The sequence below is a fragment of the Nannospalax galili genome, unplaced genomic scaffold (assembly GCF_000622305.1).
Source record: "Nannospalax galili isolate Female #2095 unplaced genomic scaffold, S.galili_v1.0 scaffold186, whole genome shotgun sequence".
In the NCBI taxonomy this organism is placed as follows: Eukaryota; Metazoa; Chordata; class Mammalia; order Rodentia; family Spalacidae; genus Nannospalax; species Nannospalax galili.
This window is the reverse complement of record NW_008358774.1, coordinates 9,901,795-9,921,885: the sequence shown is the minus strand read 5'-3', so window position 1 is coordinate 9,921,885 and position 20,091 is coordinate 9,901,795. Positions and strand designations below refer to the sequence as shown.

Here is a 20,091-nt window from a genome sequence, read left to right as displayed (position 1 = left end):
CTGGTAACTCAAGGCTTCATAAAGTATTCTCTTTTTCCTTAGTCTGTATATGAATTTTAATGGAATTGATATTTCTTCTCTAAATGTTCAGTGAATTCTCCAAGACAACATCTCAGCTTGGGATTTTCACTGTGGAAGAGTCTGCAGTTTCCTTTCTCTAAACAATATACAACTTTTCAGATTTTTTTTTATGTATTATTTTTAGCTGTGGAAAATTGAATGCTCAGAATTGTTAACAGCATTGCTAGAAACCTGTGCATAAAATATCATATTTTAGCTTTACACAGTGGCAGTATCATAGTCAGTAAGGTTTATCCAAGGCATGATTATTGCTAATTGAAAACTTTTCCCAATAAAATATCATATTATTATAATGTTACTATCTATATGCCAGGTCCCAGTATTCACTGTTAACACTTTCATACTGCTAATTTGTGGTTTTGCTTATTATTTCTTGATCTTCAAAAAAATCCAAAGATCTTGTTGATTTTCTCTTTTGCTTTTGATCTTACAGATTTCCTTTACTTCATTTTCTTTACAATTCCATTTTTTTTCTACTTTCTTTTGGTTTGTCTTTTTCTAGATTCTGAAGATTAACACCTGCATAAATAACTCTTTTTTTGAGTACAGCTATTTATAACTATAATCTTTCCTTTAAACATTATTTTAGCTGCATCTGACAATTTTTAAATAGTGTATTTTAATATCTATGCAGTCAAAAATATTTTCTAAATTTTATTTTTGTTTTTTGCTTGTGCTATTTTTGCTTTTTAAAAAAATCCGTGTCTATTAAAATGTGTTTATTAGTGTATATATAAAATAATGGGTTTCCCTGTGACTTTCCATGCATGTAAGGTGCCTCGATCACATTCACCCCCTCATTACCCTCTCTTGTACCTCCATTCTTCTTCCCAAATACTCCCTCTTCCACTTTTTCTTTCGTTTTCCCTGTAAAGATAGATTCAACATGAGAGAAAATGTGATTGTTTTCTTTTCGAGTCTAGTTTATTTTGCTTAATATGATGATCTCTATTCCTGTCCATTTTCTTGCCTAGAGGAAACATGTGACTAACCACACTGGATGTCTGTAGATTATTTTTTAAATATAATTTTTGAACAAGTAAAATGTATATTATTTGATTCAAGTTAGAATTTAGAAGACTTCTTACCAGCCTTCCTCCACTGTTCAAATCCACCCTAGAAGCCCTAGAAGGTTCTATTGGTGTAGCTGAAGGTTGATCACTTAAAAACACCTTTGCTTTCTATTTACTCTAGTAGAGAGATTAACACTTGAATTTGAATTAGAAAGATAGAAAACTGCTTACCCAAACAGCCCTTTTGTATTCTTTCCTCTTCTTTTTGGTAAACTAGATTACAAGGATTTGCTTTTTAAAAACCACACAGAACAAATTTCTAACTAGGTATAATTGGCATCTTCATCTATGCCTTGCCTAAATGAATAATAATTTATTATTTCTTTGGGTTGCTGAGATTGTTTTCCTACATTGTAAGGGAGGGTATTGGGATTGCTGGGAGGATGCAAGCAGCCTGACTCATGTTGCTCTCTGTTGGTGATAGCTACTAGCTGGGAGCTTAGCTAAGGTTGTTGGTTGGGGCCTTGGTTCTTCTCAGTGAACCTCTCTATAACTTCCTGAGCTTCTTTCCTGCAGGGAAGCTGGATTTAAGAAGGAGCATTATAATTTAGTCCTAGACATTATGCTTCAACCTTGAGTTGTAGTGATCAAAATTAGCATTGCTATTACCTTCGTTTTAGAATCTGTCAATATTATGGGAAGCTGAGTGAAAGGCAAACAGTAACCTATTATATCATACAAGCAACTCTTCTATAAGCTAAAATTATTTTAAAATTAAAAGTTAAGAAATAGGTCACCGAGTCATCCAGAGTTGAGGGATTAAGGGAAAGGGAAACAGACTCCACCCTTTGATAGGGAGATGACAAAGCTATATTATGAGAAACAATATGGGCTGGGCCTGGTGGTACATACCTGCAATCCCAGGGAGGGTGGGGGGGTGAAGGTCGGGGGAGAATCAGGAGTTCAGGGAATTCAGGAGATCAATGTCATCTCTGGATACATGCATAAAGTACTCAAGATCAGCCTGGGCTAAATTGAGACCCTGTCTCACAACAATAAAAAAAGATCATGTGAGCGCTGGAGAGATTGCTCAGTGGTTAGGAGCACTGACTGCTTCTTACAAGAGGACCTGGGTTTGGTTTCCATTACCAACGTGATAGCTAACAACTATCCATAACTTCAGTTCCAGGGGATCCAATGTCCTCTTCTGGCCTTCACAGGCACTGCATGCATGTGGTGTACTTACATACATATAGGCAAAACACTCATACATATTAAATAAATAAATAAATAAATAAATAAATAAAAGACCACGTGGGATAAGAAAGGTTGTCACTCCTGCTCAGTGGATTTCCAAGTCTGTACAGAACATTGTAATTATAGCATAATTTAGTATGTGTATGTTTGTGTGCACATACATGTTTTCTGAGAATAATCCTTAAAGAATAGACTACATCAGACCACACATTTAACCATTGGGTCATAAGACCAGGAGACAGAATCACCCTGAATGCAAATCACAAATGAGTGCAAGTGTTTTGTTCCAAACAGCCAGATGTCTAAGTGGCACCCTTTTGGATCAACATGAACTGCTGATCATCAGTACTGACTTTGTGAGTAAGCTAATACATCACAAAATACCATTGTTTCAGAGTGTGGTTATGATAATTTGCAAATTGTTAACTTCTCAGAGCTCATTTACAGTCATATTTTACCTTCTACTTTAGACTTTCCTTTAAAATGGATTTGAATACTAAAATATACAAAGACCTAAAAAAAAAGAAAAAAGAAAAAACCAACAACTCCTGCCCCCTCCAAACTAAAAGATCAAAAAAACAACTAATCCAATTAAAAAACAGGGCATGGAACTAAACAGAGAGTTCTCAAAAGAAGAAACACAACGGCTGAGAAACATTTAAAACTGCTCAGCATCCTTAGTCATACTAATTTAATTTAAACAATTTGAGATTTCATTTTACTCCAGTGAGAATGGCTAAGATAAAAACAAAATGACATCAAATGCTGGCATGAATATGAATAAAGGGGAACACTCACTGCTGGTGGGAGTAGCTACTATGGAAATCAGTGTGGCGGTTCCTCAAAAAGCTAGAAATAGAGCTACCACAAATACAGCGATACCATTCTTGGGCATATACCCAAAGGACTCTATATTCTACTACAGAGATACTTGCTCATCCATCTTCACTGCTGCTCTATTCACAATAGCCAGGAAATGGAAATGATCTAGATGTCTGTGCTGGATAGTTTTAGTTGTCAACTTGACACTTAGGTAGAGGGAGCCTCAGTTGGGGAATTGACTCCATTGGATTGGCCTGTGGCCATGTATGTGGGGCATTTGCTTGATTGTTGAATAATGTGGAAGGGCTCAGTCCACTGTGGGTGGTGCCACCCCTGGGCAGATGGACCCATATTGTATAAGAATGCAGGTTGAACATAGGCCAGGGAGCCAAACCAGTAATCAACATTCCTCCATGGGGTGTGCTTCAGCTCCTGCCTCCATGTTCCTGCCCTGGGTTTCTATTTGGCAAGATATGTCCACTTGTGCAATAGTGGCATAAATGTTATGGAAGTAACATAACTGATTTAAGGCCTGCTGCACAAACTCTCATACCTGGCAATGTTATGAGGGCAAAGAACCTGTGCCTAGATAGGTCATGGGCTCTAGGGGAGAACTAATATTCTATAAATGGATCTCTGTGAGTTCAAGGCCAGTCTGGTCTACATGGGAGTGAGTTCCAGGCCAGGTGGGGAAACAGGGAGAGCCTGTCTCAAAAAAACAAAAAACAAACAACAACAACAAAAAAAGAGGTTGTAACAGTCAGAGGTGGCAAGTGACTACAGGAAGCAAGTGTTTTCTAGATAGTAGGGACAGTTGCACATATGACCTCATCCAAACTGTGATAGCATCCACAGGACCTGCTCAAGCTCAAGCCAGACAAATCCCAGCATGAAGTCCTACCCCTAACTACAGAGCTATTGGCATATGGTAGCTGTTAGTTGCAGAAAGGTGTAGCCTAATAGATCTACCATGCTCCAGGGCTGGTTCCACGCTCAAGACTATTTGGGCAACACTAACTGAATTCTACGGGAAAGAAAGAGATGAAGGTAGGGAAGTGGTAGTGGATCTGGAAGGAGTTGGGGGAAGGAAGATAATAATAGTTAAAAAAACAAAACAAAAAGGGATTTAAAGTGAAGCTCCAAATTCACTTTATTCTCTTTCAACCTTCATTCACACCCTTCAAATGGCAATACAGAATTTGTGAAGGGCAGGAATCCTGGAAGTATTTGGCATGAACATCTTACCTTTTACTGCTTAAGAAAGCACCAAATTCATGGGCAAAATGCTTTATTTCTTTTGTGCTATCTGTACCAGATGCTAGTTTTCAAAAATGAATTGGAGGAATGAGAAAAATGAACTGAAAATACTTCAGCAATCATTTAAATAACATAAAAATTGGCTACTCTTTGAGTGACAGATGGAAGACACCTATGTATAAAATCATCTGGGTATAGCACAATCGTCAGAAGTAGATCTTAAGTCATTTTCTTAAGTTTTTCAGTGATTATTGTTCTATGTAATTTTTCTACTTTTGAGTTCATTTTTAAAATTCCTATTTCCCAAATAATCAGCAATTTCACCTGGACCTTCATATTTGTTGGTAAAATGCTAGTCCTTCTGAATGATTTCTCTGCACTGTAATGAATAATTTAAGATGCTCAGAGTAAGTCAAGCATGAAGGACAGGAAGGAATAAAATGAGCACATCGTAATGGCACTTAGGCAGATATAACCTGTGCCGACTGCTGATCAAATTGTTTTAAGCAATTTAGAGCTTTAGAACTTCTAGGAAAAAATTACATAGAAGTATGTATTTTAAAAATCAAGTTTACAAAGTATAAAGTAAGCAATGATACTGGTACTCTGCACTTTCAAGTTATGAGATATAATCTTCTTACCTAGAAATAAAGGCAGATTCCTGATGGGCAGAAAGATAGCTTTGTCATTGAGAAAGTCCACTAATCTACAACCATGTTTGCAATTTAGGGAGAGTATGTGAAAATGAATTAGAAGCCTGGAGCTCTGTTCCAGGCCTTAAGTATTTCCTTGGTTGCAGATTCTTCTGGGACCCTAACATTTGTGTGAATATGAACACAGAGAAAATAAAACTTTTTCATGGAAGTATTTCAAGGAAGACAAACAATGATTCACTGGTGTGATGGTTTGAATGATAATGTTTCCAATGGGTTCCAAGTATTTGGACGTTTTGTCTCAGTCCATGGCACTGTTTGGAGGGTCATGGAACCTTCAGGAGATGTGGCCATGCTGGAGGAAGCATGTCACTAAGGCAGCCTGTGAAAGTTATTTAAGATTTGCTGGATTTCTATTCACTCTTTTATTCTTGTGCCCCCTTAAAGATGTGAACACTCAGCTTTCTCCTCTGGCCACTTCTTCCATGCTTCCCCTACTGTGATGGCTTCTTATCCCTCTGGAACCATAAGACAAATAAATTCTTCCTTCTATAGGTGCCTTGGTCACCGTGCTTTATTACAGCAACAGAAAAGTAACCAATACAGTTGGTATGTATGTCGCTCAGTCATACACACCCATGTTAATCACATCATTATCACAAGCCATAATTCTCTGGTCCCAAAAGCATGATTCTTTGCAAACTTCTGACTTTCTTCAAATCATTCTATCTATACTTGTGTTTCTCAGGATATACCTAATGTCCTGGGTAGCCCCAGTTTTGCCTTCTCTGGGCCCCAACAGTATTTGACTATATGGTACTGGTTATTCCTCCAACCAAACATCATCAGTTCTACTTTTGACACCCTTTTTATTCCCAATGCCTTTTCTCCTTCAGATCCTTTGACACGATCTCTTGTTCATGATGACAAAAGAACTAGGATTCATAGAGAATCTGCAATGTGTTAGTCTCCAGCAGTCTTCAAGAGCCTCCTTCATACTGCTGTTCATGGTTAAATAGGCTTCACAAAACCATAGACGGGGAGGGGGGCTTAAACAGAATGAGTGTATTTTCTCACAGTTCCACTGAGCACTCTCCTGAGGCTGTTTTCTGCTCCCTGACATGGGAGATACAGCTAAAATTCCCTCTGGAAGGTACACATGGCATCTTCCTCCTCTGCCATTTGGTATCTACTACAAACCCAGGTCTGATTTCGCCAAACTGTAGTCTGGGAAACCAGTGAGTTTATTTGGCTTACTTACAGAGCAATGGGTGAGGTCTGATTGAGGAGTGTGGGTGCCCCCCTCCTAAGGCTGTGCTGGAAAGTCTTCATCCCAGCATGGATGGTGACTTCCCCACAGCTGCACAAAATGGCAAGAAAGCCTCCATTCCACTTCCTCAGTTTATAGACTCTTATCCCCTCCCCCTTGTGCAGGTAAGACAGACTGATTGGTTGGGAGGTGTGGCCGATTCTCCTTGCCCCTCCTTTCTTAGGGAGCATAACAGTCAACAAGCTTAGCTGTGATGATCCTAGGAAGCAGGTGCAACTAAGCCTGGGAAGATGGCATCTATCCATGGTCAGTCTGTCAGAGAACAGTCCTACCAACATCAGACTTTTAACTCCTTTTATGAGTAACACTTTGTCTGGGCACCCCCTCCCCACTTCCCAACCATGGCCTCCACTATGCACCTTTCTATGATAGCTAGTGATATACTCTGTCATTCCTGATATCCCTCCTCAACTCTTATGTAGCCATTGGTGCATTCCATATGCTGTTCTTGACGTCTCTTTGACCCAACATGTAGTCTTCTGGAGCCAGAGTTTTCTAAGACGACTGTAGTTTAACTTCCCACTTTGAGGCTTATAGACACAGGCACAAAAATCACACATCCTGCTTTATGTGCTTGGACCTGCGGTTTGTCTCTTCAATTGCAATGAACTCTCTTCCCCTGCCACCAGAGGTGACTGCAACCAGTCTCTATTTCCACCATACACACCTCCCAATTTCATGGGAGGTCATCTTGGAATCTTCCAAGAGCTCTGTATATTCTGCTCTGGGAGCTTCAAAAGGGCATGATGCCAGGTGCTTCCAGTAAAGGCAGGCTGACAAGTTTCTGTGTAGCAGCAACCTTCCTCTGGGCAGTAAGAGTCAGAGCTCTTTTTGATCAGAACTTCCTTTAGTGAAGCACTCCTTTGGGCTCCGTTATTAAGCCTCAGGTGGACATGAACGTGCCACAATGCCTTACTTTAAAATTTTCACTGGTTCTGATATCAGTCCTTGAGATCACTGGTGATGCTTTAACGGAGAAGAAACAGATAAGCTGTGAGCATTATCTGATATTCCAGAAACCAGTAAGTGCAATATTGGCAGGAGAGAAAAAGGTTTAGAAAATATCTTAAGATGATAAGATGATAAATAGTGGGGGAAACTGTGCTCTCTATAGTATCTTTGTAACTGTTCTACCAATCCACAATTACTTCAAAATTTAAAAAGTAGAGGAAGAAGAGTGAGATCAATGGAAGAACACTGAAAGTCAGAGGGCAGAAATACAGAAGTAGCTTGTTTGGGAAATGCCTCTGGTAGTTTCTACTTTATTCCTTAAACTTTCCTTTTTCACTCCTCTGTCTTCTTTGCTGAACTTCTACCTGCATTCTTGCCTACTTTCGTGAACATTTCTATTTTTCTTCCCCCTCACATCTGTATATTTAATTTTCCTGATTTGTTGAACAATGGTGTTTTCAAGTTAGAATTTTTCAAAATGGAAATGTTGACAAATGTTGCCAAAGTTTAACAATGGTTTTAGTTCTAGGTAAAACACATTTGGAAAATGCTAGAGGAAACATCATTTCATGGTAGAGAAATATCTTTGTTTATATAAAAGTTAATCTAGAAGTGTCGCTAGTGGAGCCCACTTTGCCCACCTTTAGCAAGTCTGTAGAATGATGTTGCTGTTTCTCTGGGAATGTATTGTTGTTATCTGTTGTTCTCAGCTTTGTGGTCAATCCTGAAACTCAAATTACTAGAATCCAATCTAATAATCTCTGCTGCTTCAGTTACTCTTTGCTGTGAGAACTGGAGTCTGCTTTTTCTCCTCACCCCTCCACCATGTGACCTTCTCATTCTTGACCAGATTCCCTGGGAAGTATCACAGATTCCCTCAACCAGAGATGCAGAAACAATTCCTTCACTCCTCTGCAAGATGCTCTAACTCACAGATTACAGATAATTGTGTGCACATCTTCTTTGTTTGATTGCATACTTGTGTTGGCACAGTACTAGAGGGATTAGATATAGGGTGAAGGAGATGTATTGAAATTAAGTTGAGCTATGTGAACTGTAGCTGAACATCCCACTACAAAGCAATGGATTTTTTTTTTACTATGATCTATCTGAAAGGATTTTTAATTAAAAAAATGTTCTTTATGTTCTTTATATTTTCCAAATAGTAGCTTTGGATAATTCCTTTTGGATAATTAGCACTGTCAAAAGTGTGGTAAAACATCTGATCTTGTCTTTCCAAGATTTCTTATTATTCCAGAGTTTCTGTAAGATTAATCTCATAGACTAATAGTAATTTATGAGTTAAAACTTATTATTACCAACTGCACAGGTGCCTGATGTCTCAAAGCAGTTCTTGGATGATCTCTGGGATTGACACACATAGACTTGACTTAATTTGACATGGAAGGACATGGTTATCACTTAATGAGATGGGAAAGCTTTTGTCTGAGAATAGGTTTACATATCAAAGTCAGAATTAAGTTAATTACTGTCAGGAGAGATCTCTATTAGACATCTAAGTGGAAAAGTTTGTAAGCTGTTCAGTAAGAATCTAGACAAAACTTCTGGCAATATGGCCTATTTGCAGTGCCTGATATATTTTATTGCTGTAGAAAAGAACCAAAACAAAGACTCAGCAATTACTACTCAATGAATGGTTAAGAGAGAGTGCTGGTGTTTGGGGAGGCTGTAAGAGGGATGCTGAGGAACATAGGCACTCACCCTGGACTTTCAAATAAGAGAACAGAGCATCCTGTATCTGTTACCTTACCTCTGTTGTTGGGATAAAAATGGAATGAGGAGGGTTTCTTATGGGTATAAAACAGCTATGCTTCAGAAATGAATAAAGTATTTCCCAGATAAGCAAAAACTGAGGCAATTCACCACCAATAGACCTCACAAGAAAGGCCTAAGAGAAGCAAAGAAATATTGACTGCCGTCAAGATGCTTGAAAATACAAAACACACTACTACAGAAGATAACAAGAAAGAGAATCATATTTTAGTACAGAAAACCACAAAGGTGAAAAGAAGGACAAACGGTATTCAAAATAATTATAAAAAATTAACAAAATGACAGGAATAAGTTATTAGCAACAATAACTGAATGAAAATACTAAATTCTGAAGGTAAAATATATAGATGGTTGAATGGGTTTTAAAAGGGACCTAAATATATGCTGCCTACAAAACCCTCACTTTATCAATGAAGGTACATAAAATGAAAGGGGAGTGATGAAAGAGGCACTCCACAGAAACAGAAAGCAGAGTGAGCAGAGCAGTGATACTTAACATCAGATAAAATAACTTTAAGTGAGAAACTGTGAAAAAGGCAAAGTAGGGCATTACATAATGATAAAAAGATTGGCACTGCTAGGGTTTGGATCTACAGCAACCACCTCCCCAGTGCAACAGGGCCTCATAGTTTTTCAGGCCTTCTGGAATTACAGGGACTGAGTTAATGAGAACCCTGACCATCTGCAGACACAATAAACAGACTCTCCACACTTTTGACCCAAGACCTGATTACTACAAAGCACCAGATCAGCACAGCCTGTTTCCTCTTTATCTTAGAAGATAAACAGACCCCTACACCCCAGACCCACTGATGTAGGAACTGTCTCAGTACAAGCTATTTCCCCCTGATAAGTTTCATAATGTATAGATCCCTTATCTCATGACCCAGGTCCTGGCTGACAGAAAAGGACAGAAGGAGGTGGTTTGACGGAGGCTGTTCTCTCCTGATAAACCCTGGGCTCTCTCTCTCTTTCTCCCTCCCACCTATTGTTTTAAAATATTTTCCCACCTTCTGCATCCCCCAAACCCACTATAAAAGGCCCCAGCCAACAGCCTATAAGTTGACAGCTCCTCTATCCCAAACTGGAGACTGTCCCAGGCATTTTCTCTGCCAATACACTATCCTGCTGGAGTTTTTGTCTGTGTCCTGGTGCTTTCTCCCAATCTTTCCCCAATTTACCTATCACATGGTGCCAAACCTGGCCGAGCCCCGGGACCACAATCTTTCGGGAATTGCACATAAAGAACTCTGACCAGACCTGGTTGCCATTACCGGGCCCCACCAAACACCACTGACTTGGCTTTGAGGTACACTCCAACTCTTACTCTCTCTCTCCCTCTCTCTCTCTCTCTCTCTCTCTCTCTTCTCTCTCTTTCTCTCTCTCTCTCTCTCTCTCTCTCTCTCTGCCTTCTCTCTCTAACTGCCTTTTCCCTTATGGTCACTACCTTTTGTACCCCTTTTGAGCTTTGTCCAGAGTCTCTCTTTCTCTTCTGCTCCCTTTCACTGGGACTCTGGAGGAACCCAACCCTACAAAGGAATGGGCTTGACCTGAAAAGGCTAGTCATAAGACCGGGTAACTGGAAGGCAGACTCTGGAAGTCTCAGCTCTCCTTTCTGTCTTGCAGCCTCTCATTAAGCCTCAGGCTCCCTCCACCTTTCTCTCCCTTTCTTCACTCTTGGCATCTCCTCTTCACTTTCACTATCTCATGCTCTTCAATTTGGAACCCCCCTCTCTCTCTAGCTCCCACCCTGCTCAGGCTCCTCTTCCCTCAGCTTCCACTGAACCTCAGAATCTCTCTCTCTCTCTCTCTCTCTCTCTCTCTCTCCTTTTGTCTCTCCCACCCCCCTTCTTTCTTACTCCACGTCTCTTTTCCCAGTCCTTTCTCCTTTCCCATCACTTTCCTTGTACTTTGTCTCCTCTACTGGCTGGTCGTGTCACGCTCTCATTGCAGAGCTTTTCTCTTGTCTCACACTCCCTTCGAAAATCACACAAGTGTGTTGGAAAGTCCTTTCCTTTCTCTGGGTACTGATCCCAGGGATAAGAACAGTACTGCTTTCTGTCCAGGACAGGAACTTGCCTTTCCCCTACCTGGTGATATGATTGCAGGACGCTGCCTCCAGGGACTAGAAAAAAATCGTTCTCAAGCTTGTCCTGGGAAAGGATGCTTTCCTTGGTGATTGGTTCTGAATGTTCATTTTGGTGTGACCTATGCCTTTTCTCCTCCTGCTCCCTCCCACCCTTCTCTTCCTCCTATCCTGCACTTCCCTGCCCTGACTCTTGGCTACCATGTTTGCCTCTGCTCCCAGTGGAGAGAGGATCCTCATTGGCTCCTCCTACTTGCTTGCTCAATTCCTTCTCTATCTCCTCTGTGCTCTGTACATAATCTGTTGCTATGTGAACCATCCAGTCCCAAGTCTGAGGGCCTCATGCCTCTTGCTTCTCTTCTTAAATCTTTAAAACAACTAGGACTTTCAAAAACAACCAGGCCAACATGATTAAAGTTCTGTGCACCACTGCCCGGCCCCAGTACAAGTTAAATAATGACTCAGTTTGGCCAGACACCGGAACCTTAGATTTCAATATTTTGAGAGATTTAGATAATTTCTGCCAATGTAGCAGCTAAAGATCTGAACCCTAACAGACACAATAAGAGGATTTAACAACTGAATGTGTATGTGCCCAACACCAGAGCACCTAATTGCAAAAACCAAATACAGAAACCAAACAAACTGCTTGGAAAAGACATACTACAACCTGTTGAGCTGCCTGCAGGTTGTGCAATGCACTTCAAGTTTCCAGCTTTCCAGGTTTCCATGCTGGGGTGGGTTTTTGGTGATGCAGCCATCTTTGAGTCATTTCTGTTCCTGCAAGTAACCCCTCATCCTGTATCTATAAGTAACGTCAATAAATCTCATTGGTTCACTAAGCTGGGTTTTGGTGGTATCTTTACTTTGGTCTGTTATTGGTTCTGTATCTGGGGTGAGCAGAAGTTTCTTCCTGTCTCCCCAGGAATAGTGTCACAAATAGGCTAAAAAGTCCCAACAGAAATTCTAAAAAATTGAAATCATATCATGTATATTCTTAGAGGATACTGGAATAAAAAGAGAAATCAATATAAAAATGAAATTTAGGCAATTTTATGTAAATTAAACAAAATGCACCTAAAACGTCATGGAGTTAATGAAAAAATCAAATTCAAATTTTTCCTGAAACAAATAAAAAAATGGAATCATAACATACTAAAACTTATGGTAAATAAAAGTCTACATTTAAAAAATAGAAAAATTTCAAATAAACTAATAATAGAATGCAAAGAACTACAAAATCAGCAATAACCCATATTCCAAGTTGGTAGACAAAATTATGAATAAAAGAAATAAAATTGAAATTATAAAAATTACAAACAATGCAACAAAAAGTTACAATAAAAAATAAAATTAGCAGACCTTTCTCTAAACTAAGAAAAAGAGAAGACCCAAACAGATGTTACCAGAGGTGAAAATAGAGTTATTACAATGGATCCCACAGAAACACAGAGGATAATTTGAGACTATAAAGAGAAACTATTTTACAACTATTTGGAAAACCTAAAATTAATAGATAGGTTTCTGTGCACATAGAATCTACCAAAATTGAATTATGGGGAAATATAAAACATTAACAGACCAATAATGAGTAAAGAGATTGTTTCCTAAGAAAGAAAAACCAAAGGCAAGATGAATTTTTATCTAACTTTTCAAGAATATAAATTCCAACTATTCCTAAATGATTATACCAATCTGTCATAAAAATTAAAGGAATTCTTCAAATTCATCCCATGAGGCCAGCATGATCCAAGTACCAAAACCTGATAGAGTAACAGCAACAAAGAGCGCTATAGACTAGTGTTCCTGATGAAGATTTAAGAAATCCAATCCAATCCAATCCAAATCCAATCCAATCACAAATCAAAAAGATAATACTCCAGGATCAAGTGAGATTTATCCTAGGAGTGCAAGGATGGTTCAACCTATGCAAAGCAACAAATGTATTCTAATGAAACCAAAAAAGATCCTTAACAGTTCAAACAATGTTGACTAAAAATATCAAAGCAGAAGACATAATATTTTATTTCAAAACATACTATATGATAAAGCTATAATTAAAAGAGTGTGATCTTGGCAAAAACAAAACAAAACAAAACAAAACAACAACAAAAAACTCAAACCAACAAATAGACAAGTGGACTAGAAATAAAGAACACAGACATAAATCCACATCAACTGGTTTTTGACAAAGGCATCAAAAACATACATTGAAGAAAGGACAGTCTCTTCAATAAATGGTACCGGGGTAGCCAGGTATTAATACTTGGAAGAATAAAAGTAGATACCATATCTCTCATTGTGTACGTAGATAGCAAAAGAAAATGAAATCCATGTGTCAAAGAATGCATTCCCAGAATTACTGCAACACTATTCATAGTAGCCAGGACATAGAACCAACCTAAGTGCCCACCGAGGCATGAGTGAATAAAGAAGGTATGGCACATGTATATCACATATATATTTATTTATATATACACACACATATATATATATTGCAGTATTATTCAACCATAGAAGAGAATGAAAATTTGCCACTTAAAGCAATGTGGGCGGAATAAAGCAAATTATATTAAGTAAAATAAGCCAGGCACAAAAAGAAAAATGGTATATATCTTTACTCATAAGTGGAAACTAAAAAACATGATCTCATAGAGGTAAGGAATAGAATAGTTGTCAATAGAAGTTGGGAGGGATAAGAGGAGAAAGAACAGAGAGATATTGAATGGTGGCTACCCAGGTGCAGTTAATTAGGAATATGCTATAGTGTCCGTAGCACAGAGGTGTGAATATAGCTTGCAACAAATTATTAGCTGTTTCTAGTTAACGAGAAGAATTTAAAGTTTCTCAGTACAATAAAATGGGAATAGTTGAAGAGCTCGAAAAGCTTAAAATCTTGATCAATAATTACATATTATATATGTGTATCAAATTATTACACTGTACCCCATAATTCTTTTAAAAAAGAATCTGCTGCCAGGAAAGATGTAAATTGGAGATAAAGATTCAACAGTTGATATTTAGTTTAAGTAGCATGCCAGAAAAGCTGTGAGAGAGTGAAGAAGAGAGAAATCACAGCTCAAGTTCTCCTCTTCAAAGGAGTCTGAAGATGAAATTGTTCATGAGGGATATTTAGAGAGAAAGACTGGTTTTTGCTTTTATTTAATTTAATTTTTAATTTAGGTGTATATGCATGTATCTGTGTGAGTGTATGCCACATGTATGTGGGTGCCCTCAGAAGTCAGAAGAAGATGACAGATCCTCTGGAACTGGAGTTACAGGCAATTATGAACTGCCCAATGTGGGTGCTGGATATAAACTGCAGTTCTCTGGAAGAGCAGGAAATGTTGTTTACCACTAAGCCATCTCTCTGAGCCCCAACAGTCAAAGTTTTGAGATTGGACAATGTATTATTATTCTTTTAAAATATTTCAATTGAATTTTTGTGGATTTCATACAATACATCTTAATTGTATTTAGTCCTACCTTCCCTGTCTGTACCCCCCATATCCCACCCACGGGACTTTGTGCATTTTGTCACATATGCTAGGGTTTGTTCAGTCAAGTTTGTGTGCCCAGATGTCTATCAGTGTGAGTTCATCCACTGGAGCCTGTTCAGCCTTTTTAGCATCACTGTCTTAAGGATCAGCTCTCCCTCGTGCAGCAGTGATCAGCGGCCAATAGTTCCTTGCCAAAGTTGTAGCCTATTGGCTATTTTCCCAGTTCTATGTTGGGTTTTGTCTGAGTTTGCTTGGGCTTGTGCATACTGTCACCATTGCTTTAAGTTCATATGAGCAAGGTCCCAGGAGCCTATAAGACTTTATTTCTTTATAATCATGCACTTCTGCCCCTGGCTTTTACAATCTTTGGTCTTCCTCTTCCACAATGGTCCCTGAGCCCTTGATGGGTCGAGTTTAATATAGGAGTCCTGTCCTAGGACCCACACTGCAGTCTCTTTTTCTTATACATTTGGCCAGTTGTAGCCTTTTGTTTTCATTGCCCTCCATTTTTCTGTTGCTGTGATAAGACACCATGACCAAGGCCACTTATAGAAGGAAATGCTTATTTGGCTTATGGTTTCAGAGGGGCAAGAGCCCATCCTGGCAGGAAGATGTGGTGGCAGAGGTGGTGGGAGCAGAAAGCTGAGTGTTCCCATCTTCAAACAGGCATAGGAAGCAGTGTAAAACCGGAAATTCAGCAAGGCTTAAGAACTTTTAAGGCCTGCCCCCTTGTCCAGCTTCCTTCCATATGGCCACACCTCCTAACGTTGTCATGACTCTCATTCAAACCACCATGTTGATAAGAACATCAGAAAGTGCAGATAAAAAGGAGCCTCCATGATCATGGTATCACGTCACCATTAGTTCAGATATGTCTCTAGAGTGAAGATTGTTGATGGTACCATATTAGAATGCTTTGCAGTTGTTTATTTTTAAATTGAATCACATGGTTGGTAAAGATATTTCTTTCAGGGCCTGGAGAGATGACTCAGCAGTTAAGAGCACTGGCTGCTTTTGAAGAGGATCTGGGTTTGGTTCTCAGCACCCATATGGCAGCTAACAACCTTCTGTAGCTCCAGTTCCAGGGGATCTGATGCACTCTTCTGACCTCTGTGGCATTGCACCACATGGGTACACTTACATACATGCAAGCAATACACTCATACACATAAAAATAAAAATAATAAAATATTAGAACTCTTTCTGTGTTGAAAAGAGTTTAAGATCTGAGCCAATTCATAATGTAAAACAAAATATAACCAAAGAACCTGAGGATAAGGTTTCAGATCATTCATTGCGGCAGACTTTGCTGTTTGCTCGCATCCATCCATTTCATACCAATTGATCTGACCCGACTATAACAGACTGTTCCTCCAGCAGTAAAGGTAGAACTGGGGCCAGGGTCAGGGTCAAAGAAAAGAAAGGGAAGGGTTTCCAGGGCCATCTGAAATACAGACTGTTAACTAACAGAAGACTATGGGAAGGAAGTTCATGCTTATGAACATGAATATAACCAACCTTGCAATAAGGCTGATACCATAGGTGGCCCAGAGAGACCTAGGTTCCACTTGATGTCTCTGAGATGTGAAATTGACCAATACAGAAAACTTTCCTACTGCTGTGTGAGCTGAATAAATGTCCCTGTTTCCTAAGCCAGTTTTAGTTGTTTTTGTTTCTTGCATCCTGAGTACCCTAATGAATACATGGTGGGTACAGTATCCAGTGAGTCATCGTTAGTGTTTTAAAGACTAAAAATGAATATTATGACTATGTTTAGACTAATTATATTGTTCATAAGAGGCTGTGGTAGTCTGCGTAAGAGATGGTTGGCTTTTGTTTGACTGCAGAACACAGTTCATAAACCATCAAATTAGGTTGATCTCAAGGGGAAAAAGCAGCATAGACTTTTTTCTATAATTCCAACACCCACTTCTGATAAATTTCAAAGGATAAGAAGTGAAAAAAAATGCTTCCAAATAAAATAGACAATAAAGGCTAGGATGTAGACAAATTCAAAGAATTTGCTAGAATCAGGCCTCAGCCCTCAGTCCTCCTTGTCCACGGACTCTCACTGCCTGGTACCTATGCTTCTCTTTGGCTGTTAATGTGACTTTGTACATTTTAAAGCATCATGTTAATGAAACAGCATGTGATTATGAACTCTGTCCTAGGTATAATTATATTACAAATGAGGAAACACAGGGTCAAAGAAGCCAGATAACTTTCCAATGTCATCTCTTGGGGTACAAGAAAGAAAGTTTATATTTAATAGCAAACTGTAGCTATTTAGTCCCAAACTCATATAACACTTGGCTTATAGAGGCACTCAGTAAATACTTATTGAGGAATGACTCAGTTCTCTTCAGTTTGACTGTTGAGCTATACCACATAGACTCACATTTAAACCCAGGCCAGCTCAGCATACTGTCATCATCCCAGGAGAATGGTAGTTAGCACCTATGAATAAGATAAAAAGCGTTGAATAGTTCGCCAAATAATCTCTTTTAAATACACTGTCACTGACTTTGTGCATAACAGCCCTGCATACTGTCACCATGACAACACGCTGTCCTTAGTCCTATTCAAGACCATTAGGCATATGTTATAAATAGAATATTAGTTTCATTCTATCCAATTGTGTCTTAATTTTATTGTAATAAAACAGATAATAAACAGCATATTCACCTTTTTTTCTCTAAAGCACATGAGTTTTGTGAAGTTATTATTCATCGGAGGCATACATGATTATTTCATATTATTTAACAACTTCACACGTACCATATTTTAATCATGTTCACCACTTCTTGCCTTCTTTCATCCTCCTCCCATTCCCCCTGAACCTCTTCTTCTCAACAACTACTTTTCTGTGTGTGGTCCACTGAGTTTAATTAAAGTTACTTGCATGAGCATGGGGTGGAGGAGGTGTTTACTGAAGCATGGGCAACTTGCCAGTGGCTACACTGAAGAAAATGTCACCCTCACCCCAGCAGCCATTACCTGGGGTAGTTCCTCAGGGAGGGTTGTGGCCTTGTGAACTCCTCTCCCACCCATGAGGGTGCACTAATTCTAATCAGGGTATTGTCTTTCTGTAATATTTCAAAATGTATTTGATAAGGAAACATCTTCCTTTATTTCATGCAATAAAATGTGTTCCAGGATAAGGAAACAAAACATCTGTGTTATTTAATTGCATTTTCTATTCAGTCTTGATGATCTTATTTCAGATTTCTTTCCTAGGGCTATCAGAGTTGAGAGCTGCATAGAATTAGTGAAGATAATAATAGCTACTGCTGGTGAGTTAGCATGTACAAAGCACGATGATCCGCCTATTTACGCCCATTATTCACTAACACTTAAAATCATAGCCTAAAGATAGCCCCATTTTAAAGATGAGGAACCTGGAGTTTAAAGAGATGAAGTAACTTGTCTGACTCTTAAGTGATGAGGCAAAACAGGAAATTCTGAATTGGGGGCTTTAAAAAAATTCCATTTATGGGCTGGGCGTGGTGGCACATGCCTTTAATCCCAGCACTTGGGAGGGAAGCAGAGTCAGGCAGATCTCTGTGAGTTCGAAGCTAGCCTAGTCTACATAGTGAGTACCAGGACAGCTGGGACTAAAGAGAGACCCTGTCTCAAAAAGACAAAAAAAAAAAAAAAATCCATTTTTATTTGATCTTGAGAAACAGGCTATTTCTAGAAAATGTCTACAAGTGAATAGTAGCAAAGATATTTTGAGTTCTTTGTCAGATATCTTGGATTATTAACTTCTCTCTTGGTATCAGTAAAACCTGCTTCCTGTTACTTCATAACACCAAAATGCCAGCCTCTGAATGGAACCCTGTGCCAGGTCATTGTGTCACTGGTTCTCTTCAAGCCTCCAACTCTTTTCCCATCCTGCTCTGCACTCTCATAGTGCATGCTAATGGCTCCAGGTGGCAGTGATGCAATGGGCTTTGCTTAATGAGCCCATTAGCTGTCAGTGCTGCTGGTGTGGAAGGAAGCAAAACAACTATTTGAGATGAAATCAAAATGCTCACTGTACACAAAAGCAATAAAAAGAACCAGGAATAGAACTCTGAAAGGCGACACTGATGCTCCTTTCGAGGCCCCCTGCTATAGAAAGCTCATTGAAATACTCTACCCTCATCTTTCCATGATCTGGAACACTTTCTGATGATGAAAACCAGTTAAAACAACCCTAAAACTAAGCCCCGAGTGAATGGAAGGGACAAGAAGAAAAGAATCTGAGTTAAAGGTTCAAAAAAAAGCAGAGCTCTTTAGGATTTCAAAGTTAATGGGTGAACTACCAAAGACCTGACCACAGGAAGGTGACTTGGATGAACATCTGGAAACCCAATGCTTTGCTGAAGAGCAGCCCAAGTATTGAGACCTATGATGACATTGGGAGGAGCAGGGAGCATGGTGCTCTACAACGGTCTTGCCTTCCACCTGATGCTTACTCCAGGGCCTAGACCAGGATTTTTCAAACATGGGACCAATGATATTTGAGCCAGATAATATTTTTTGAATTTGTATATGTGTGTATATATATGTATGCATATATGTGTGTAGGTGTGTTGCATGTGTTTCAGCATGAATGTGGAGTCCAGGGATTAACCTACGGTGCTGTTCCTCAGGAACATCATCCATTTTGTTTGTTGAGACAAGAGCTCTCACTTAACCCGGAACTCACCCACTTGGCTAGACAGCTGGCCCCAGGGATCTATCTGCATGCTTCTATCTCTCCAGTATTGGGATTACAAATGCAAACCCCCATGCCTGACTTATTCACATGGCTTTTGGAGATCAAACTCGGGTCTCATGTTTGCATGGCAAGCAGTTTGCTGAGATATCCCCCTAGTCCCTAAGTCAGGTAATTTTTATTGTGACCTGACATTTAATGGCATCCCTGGTCTCTGTCCATTAGATGCCAGGGGCTTGTTCTTTTCTATAGCCATGACATTCCAGAATTCCTCCAGACATTGTCAAATGCCCCCAAATTAAGATTTTTCTCTGCAAGCTCCTGTGATGGCTGGTGCCTCCGCTGACCTTACTTAGTTAACTAGAAGATCTCACTTCCCAGTGGCAGCCCAGTCACACCTCTTTCATTCCTTCAGCTGGCTTTGCATTTCAACTCTTGCACTTACTGGCTGTGTCGTCCAATGATAAAATAATAATATTAACTTATTATTCATTGACTGATCATTTATTCACTAATTCAACTAAAATGTATCCAAATGTTTCAAAAGGAGCTAGGAGAGCTACATGGTTTGTGGGGGGGATTCGGTATTGAGCAAAAATAATGCCAACTGCTCTGTTTCTGTGGAAATTACAGCCTAACAATGAA

The 20,091-nt window shown here is 39.3% G+C and overlaps 1 non-coding gene across 1 annotated transcript; it reads left to right on the top strand.

The window, feature by feature from the left end:
• Positions 1 to 275: 275 nt before the first annotated feature.
• Positions 276 to 410, top strand: LOC115068279. The gene has a single exon (XR_003847634.1). It is a non-coding gene; the product is annotated as a U4 spliceosomal RNA (small nuclear RNA).
• The last annotated feature ends 19,681 nt before the right edge of the window (positions 411 to 20,091 follow it).